The sequence below is a fragment of the Neomonachus schauinslandi genome, chromosome 3 (genome assembly GCF_002201575.2).
Source record: "Neomonachus schauinslandi chromosome 3, ASM220157v2, whole genome shotgun sequence".
NCBI lineage: Eukaryota > Metazoa > Chordata > Mammalia > Carnivora > Phocidae > Neomonachus > Neomonachus schauinslandi.
Window position 1 is genome coordinate 29,461,255 of NC_058405.1, and position 7,137 is coordinate 29,468,391.

The following is a 7,137-nucleotide window of genomic DNA, read 5'->3' on the forward strand; positions in this document are numbered from 1 at the left end:
ACTATAAAATCAGATCTAAAATCTATAAATCATGTGGGTCTTTTGTCTCAATACATCAGTCACACATACTCCACTAGATACATATATGAGTAGTTTGCTGTTTTATCATTATCAGGGTTTAATTATACCCAGCACTTTATATCTTCAAAGATATTTATCATTGTTAATTATAAATGATATAATTAGAAATAACAGAATAAATATATTTAAACTTTCTCAGAGTCTGTTCCCAGTATGTACACTGGCATGGTTGGTAGCTGACAGTCTAAGAAAGATATTTATCCAACTCAAATGACTAAACAGGCATTTAAAAATGTCTGTAGTGACAAAGAAAGTCTAATATTAAGGCCAAATTTGAAGAAAAAGGAGCCCAATAAAAAAACAAAATCCCATAATAATAACAGAGTTTGGGGATGCCTGGGTGGCTCAGTCATTAAGTGTCTGCCTTTGGCTCAGGTCATGGTCCCAGGGTCCTGGGATCGAGCCCCACGTCTGGCTCCCTGCTCCGTGGGAAACCTGCTGCTCCCTCTCCCACTTCCCCTGCTTGCGTTCCCTCTCTCTCTCTCTGTGTCTCTCTCTGTCAAATAAATAAATAAAATCTTTAAAAAAAAACAAAACAGTTTGATAAGAACCACTCCCTGAAAGTTCAGAATGTATTACAAAATTTGCACCCAATTAGTGAGTAAAGGAAAAATAATAGGTTTAGCAAGGGCCTATCAGTTGCCTCCAGCCTCTGAGGTTGGCTTTTCCCACTCTGTCAACCCTGATATCCTGAGGAAACACATCCAATGTTAACTGCCTTAATGCTATCTGGCCCTATCAGAAGGTGGGAGGCCTTGCAAAAATTTCAAATGTTCCTAATATAATCGATATCTGTGTAGCAATTACACTAAGACTTGCCATCTGTTAGAACATTTATATCTTGGTATATAAATGTGGTAATTGTGTAGTAACTTTCATTCAGAAATTGATTGCCCCCTTTCAATTCACTTATACCAAAAGCTATACTAAGTAGTACTAAAGCCAGAAGTCTGAGAAAATTCCCACTGTCGTTAAAAGTATTCTGGCCTACACTTAAGCCTGAAACTTCTTACCTCCCAATAAAGCTTGCTCTGTTCCTAACTTCTCCTCTCTGGTCCTTTGGAAGCATAATGCCATGTTTATATTTCCCACCCTTAAAGCCCAGAAGTCATCCCAGAAATATTAAGGAGATAAGCATACCTATAAAAGCTCTTCAAGATACTCTTAAATTTAGAACAAACAATGGACTGTTTATTTGCCTTATCTGAGAATGGGTGTTCCCTTCAGTTCATTAGAGAAGGCTGGGGCAGAGGAAATTTACACAAGGTACCTTGGGCCTCTCAAATCTCCTAGGAAGTGGCTATTCAGGGTACCAGCCCCTCCGACCTCAGCTACTATGGCCAGATTCTAAACACAATGTATTGTTTCAGATAGTAAAACTCTCCCTCTTCTTATTAAAACTACCATTTTTTGGTAACTGAAACAAGACACAGTATGTAGATTTAAGACTATTGCATCATTCAGGTGTGGAAATAAATAGCAGCCACCCAAATAGAACAAGCCAAGGCTATTTATTCAGAGCTTGCTGTAGCAAAGGAGTCAACCACATCTCCTGGGTTTGGCAGAGACTCAGAAGTAGGCAGGCAGGGGAGTGGGAAAAAAAAAAAAAGGAGGGCTTCAGGTATATTCTAATTTCAAGATATTAGAATGAGGAAGCTGGAAGTGAGCTAACTAGAAGCAAGGTATCCTATTGATTAGTTTGGGGATTATCTTTGCCTTTTTCTGGTTGGCCTTGAGTTGGAAACAGTGACAAAAATTAGGGAAGCCGGAAGTTATTGAGCAAGCTCTGACTGGGGCCAGTTGCTGCAGAGGTTGTGGTTTGCTTCCTGAGCTGGTTGTGGGGTAGAAGTTGTGGGTCAGAGCTCTATTCTATTATAAGTGGTATGGCCATTGTCTGTTTGTATATTTAGTCTCTCACAGGGTTTTCTTGTTCACTTTTAAATCATTTTTAAATGAAATAATATGCAGAGAATCTTCAAAAAGAGTAGAATCAAACTAAAATTTGTCTCTGGATATTAACTCTAGACCCACTTATATGTTAACAAGAAGCCTCAGTTTTCTGGCCCCAAAGAAGTAATTATCTTAAAACAAGTTTCATCAAAGTAGCCTCAAAATTTTCCATTGAGGAAAATTCTTTGATTATGAGCTAGAAACAAAAGCTGTCCAAATAGTATCTGTTTAGACTGATCCAGTTTCAAAATAGAATGAAAAAAGAATAAGTGGTTTGATAGGTTCACTTTTCCACCAAATAGTTATTGAAAAACCCAAAGCAAGGCCTCTAGAATCAAAGAACAGAAGATTGAGAATATGAGACCAGCAAAGACTTAAAGGTGTCTGTGAGCTGGTGAGCAATATCGATATGGTAAGTGCCTCGTTAAGCTAACCCAGCAGGACTCAGGATGATTGGATATGAAGATGAGGAGGAAACAAGATTTGGGGATGACTCCCATGTCTGTGATTTGGAAGATGTACACGTAGATGATGTAGACCAGGTAGATGATGAGACTGTTAGTTGAGATTGGGCATATACGAGGGGAATCATTCAGAGAGTATAATCAGGAAGAAGAAGAAAAGGGGAAAAAAAAAAAAAAACGAAAGAAACCTCTGAAGCTTCAGGGGAGAGACAGAACTAGAGATACAGATTTTGGAGTCATTCAACATGTTATTTTTAAATGGGGAATTTAAATATATTAAACAACTAACTAATTGCAGCTGTAATAAGCACCATAATGAAGCTAAGAGAGCAACTCACAGAGGAAACAACTATTTTGGAGGATCAGGAAATGCAGGAGTGATACATAAACAATAAACAGTATGTGTATGAGTGGGAGTTAGTGGGTCCCTGGGACAGAGATTATTCCCCACAGAAGGAATAGTGTATACAAAGGCACTAAGACAGGAAAAGAAAGTATATTCAGAGACCTGAAAGGAAGCTGATGTGGCTCAAGTAGAGGACATGGAGGACTGAGTGGCTCCAGATATGACTGATGAGGTAGACAGACATTAGATCATACAGGGCCTGTGGCCCATATTTAGAATTTGGGATATTATCTAAATATGAAGAGAAGGCATTAAAGCAAAGGAATTACATTAAGAGACTTGCATTTTAAAAAAGATCATTTTATGCACAATGAAGGGAGAGTATTTAAGGAGAGCAAGAGCAGATGTAAGGGGTCAGTATGGAGGCTATTAAAGTAAACTAAGTGAGAGTTAACAATAACTTGAACCAGCATAATAGTCATAGACATAAAAAGAAATAGGTCAATTGAGAAATAACTAGAAGAAAGCCTGGGAGCCTTGGTGATTGGTTGAATATGGAGACCAAGACAGGGAAGATGTCAAAGATAATTCCCAACTACCAGCTTGTGCAATTGAATAGATAGCAGAGTCACTCCGTGAGATAAGGGATAAGGGGGGGGAGTCAGATGTGGAGAGGAAATTATGAGCTTGGTTTTGGAGATGCATAGGATGCCCATGAGATAAGCAAGGAGTCAGTTGGCTGTATGGATCTGGAGTTCAGAGAACAGTGAGAGTCAACAGATAATGCAGAGAATTGTAAAATGATGATTGAAGCTCTGGTTGTGGTTGAGATTAACTAGGGAATGAAAACTAGATAACAGGCCTAGGATAAAATCTGGGAAATGCAACTATTTAAGTCCGGGTGGCAAAGAATGAACTGGCAAAAGCAAGAAGGAGGAGAAAAACCAAAAAGATGTGAGGTCATGAAAGACAAAGGATTAGAATGGTTCAGTAACATGGGTGTGGCGAACATCTCAGTACTCCTGCAGGATCACGTAAGAGGAAGGAGGGAAAACGGCATTGGCTTTCGTGACATGCATGTCATTAGTGATCTCTCAAGAAGTGTTTCTGGTGCAGCAGGCGTGGTGAAAGCCAGACCAGAGTAGGTTCAACAGTGAACAGAAGTTGAGAAAAGAGAGATAAGAAGCATCGGCAATACTTTTGGTATTGACTGTTATGACTTAATTGCCTCCAAACTACTGCTTTTGTCCAAAATGTCTTTGTGTGCCTAGCACCTGGCAGAGTATATGGAGTATGTTGACTAAATTACCAGATGAATCCACCAAGTCGAGCAAACTTGCAAAAAAAAACAAAAACAAAAAATTTCATTGAAGAAAACCTACTAAAATTCAGTAAGAACAGTGAGAGTCATGGGCATGGGGGGCCATGGCCCCTCTCTCCCTCTCCACCCCCCAGCTAAGCCCCGGAAGTGCAAATCCAGGTGAATGTAGCCAAGAATATGGGGTTACTGCATTTTATTGGGAGGGGCAGATCATCAACATTTCTCATTCCCTCCGACTCTAAGTTGAAGAGGATACATTCCAGGAGGAGCGTTACAGAGCGGTTGGAGGCTGCCCTCCTCCTGCCAGCCCTGAGACGGATGGAAGTTCTCCTCCAGGTGTGGCTGGCAAGAACACAGGGCTTCCTCCTGCTCTGACGTCAGCTCAGTCATAGGACAGAAGTTCCACACCAGGAGGACAGTGAGGCCCAAAGACCAGAGGACCAGGCATTAACTGCTCCAGCCAGCCCTGGAACAGGGTTGAGAAATTTTGCCCAGATGGAGAGATAGTCTCTAAGAAAAGAGACCTCGGAAGCTCTCTCCAAAGGAACTGCCTTTATTTGATTGGGTGAAGTTCAAGCTTCAGGGTGTTCCTGAAAGCAATAGGTCTTCTTAATGAGGAGCAAAAAGCATAAACATAGAAGAGCTGGTTCACTAGAGACAAAACAGAGAAAGAGATAGTAAGAATTACCCTCCTCAGGTCAGAATAATGACAAAGACTCCTCAAAAAATTCTCCTGACTGAATTTCATTGGTTTAGACTACAGAGCCACTTTATGTCCCAGAGCATTGTCAAAAACAGCTGGTAATTAGTGGAGCCCAACAGGTGGGTGTAAGATCAAATGAGGCAGCTGGTTTAAATAGAGATCAGGAAAGACTTCAAAGAGAGCCCCGCTAACCCTAACTGTGTGCAGGCCCCAGGCAATGCCCTCTTCCACACCAAAGGTTTCACACTTCAGAGGGGGAAAAAGACTTCACTAAAATAGTCTAGCATATCACTAAACAAATAAACAAGCAAATAGCAACAACAAAAAAACAAGCCTCGCGGGAGGCAAGGAGAATCATTAGTACTTTCCTAGGGCCGTGGAGGGTAAGAAGATGGGGGAAGCAATGGATCAGGAGTGGGAATTTTCTTTGGATGGTAACACAAATGTTCTAAAATGGATTGTGGCCCTGGGTACATAACTGTGAATATACTAAAAGCCCCATGGTATGTAGGCTGTATGGTATGTGAATTATATTTCAATACAGGTGTTTTTAAGAGATTCAGAAGTGCTTTTTAGGTATAAAAAGTGACAGTCTACCCTCCAGTGTTCTAAAGTGTATTTAGACTGCCAAGTACACGAGATCTTTTTCAGCCAAAGCAAAAATTATAAACTTGCCTGGACTTATTCAAACAGTTTGGCAGGAGACCCATGGGAATTGGGTTCTGGGCTTGTTCAGCCAGCATTTTCAGTGACCAGTAGTGATGATGTCAGGTGACACATCGTTTGCCATGTTTGTTACTGGCTGAAATAAACACTCCTGCCTGGGGGCCATGCACTAGACATGTGAAATCTTCCCCAGTCAGCTGTGTTATGAACTCTAAAACCTGTGTATCTTTATCACTAATCTCACAGTGACCTTATGCCTGTGAGCATGAGGCCAATAAGGAAAATGAAAGATTTTAGGTAAGTGAATCGAATTAGAAACATCATTTCACCTCCATGTCCTTCTACTGATTTAAAAAGCTTGCCATTTTCTGGTGATGTCCGTCTTTTGATTACAATTTTTTGAATGTGTTTATTAGAAGTCTTCTTTAACTCTCATTGATTTGCTTCTTCAAAATGGAAACCTCTTGTCTGGCTGGTAGCTTTTACATGGCTGAGTCAAATGGCCTCAGTGAAGTTCACGCTAACTTCATTGGGAGGCTTTTATAGTTGGTCCCTGTGACTTATTTGGCCTTGATGGAGGAAAGCTGTTTTCTGCAAAGAAGATAATATTCTGTGACTATCAGTGTGGCATGTGGGGGGTATTTAGGAGGAAAGGTTATTGATGTAGACAGCAAAATCAGTAACAGTCATGAAGATGGCACTCATTCAATCATCCTACGTCATTAATTCAATGTGTGCCAGGCATAGTGCTAGGCCTCGGGGACATGGCAGTGATTAAACTGGACGTGGCACCCGCACTCAGGGCATGCACCATCCAGTGGCATTGCCTTTAGGAGAAACTCAAGCTGTCAACCTGTTGAGATGTTGCAGATATTATTCCTGTGCTCATGCAATTTGCCTTTCTTTCAACTAAAGGGAAAGAATATTCCAAGTCTTTGTATTCAGAGGAATGTCCATCCACATTTCTCTGTATGTCTGTTCAAAAGAGGCTAGAAAAATGGTGTAATGGATTATAGGTGTTTACACAATCATGACAAATAGAATACACTCTGATGCAAAATGACCAACACCTTTGCTTGCCTCTTACCCTACGTTATGTATGAAACTGAAACAGTTAGGAAAGCATTTTCCTTATATACCACTCTCAAATTCTCAAAACACTCATAATTTCCCATTGCAAAATAAAATTGTGATATTAGAAGCTATTGACAAGCAGTTGTCATTTTTAAAAGAATTCCAGGAAGACCAGAGTTTCAGAGTAATGTATAAATCACAGGAAAGGAAATGGGGAAAAAATGTAAGTGGGGTAGGAGGAGGCAAACCTGTATCTTAATTGACAGGATAATAAGGTTAATCATTTATGGATATTTCATTACATTGCATTTTTAAAGCCAGTTCTTGTGAAAAATCAGAAGTCAAAACCTCCAAACTATCAAAAATAGGAGGGGGAAAAAAACCCCAAAGAATCTCCACACTGTTCTTAAGAGTTCAAGTGGCAGAGTGTCCCCTCTCCTCTGACTCCCTAACTCATTATGGACTCCACCTTTTAGGACTAACTCTAGGGAAGGTCTCCAGGTTCTACTGATGTCACATTGGGTTCCCTTGG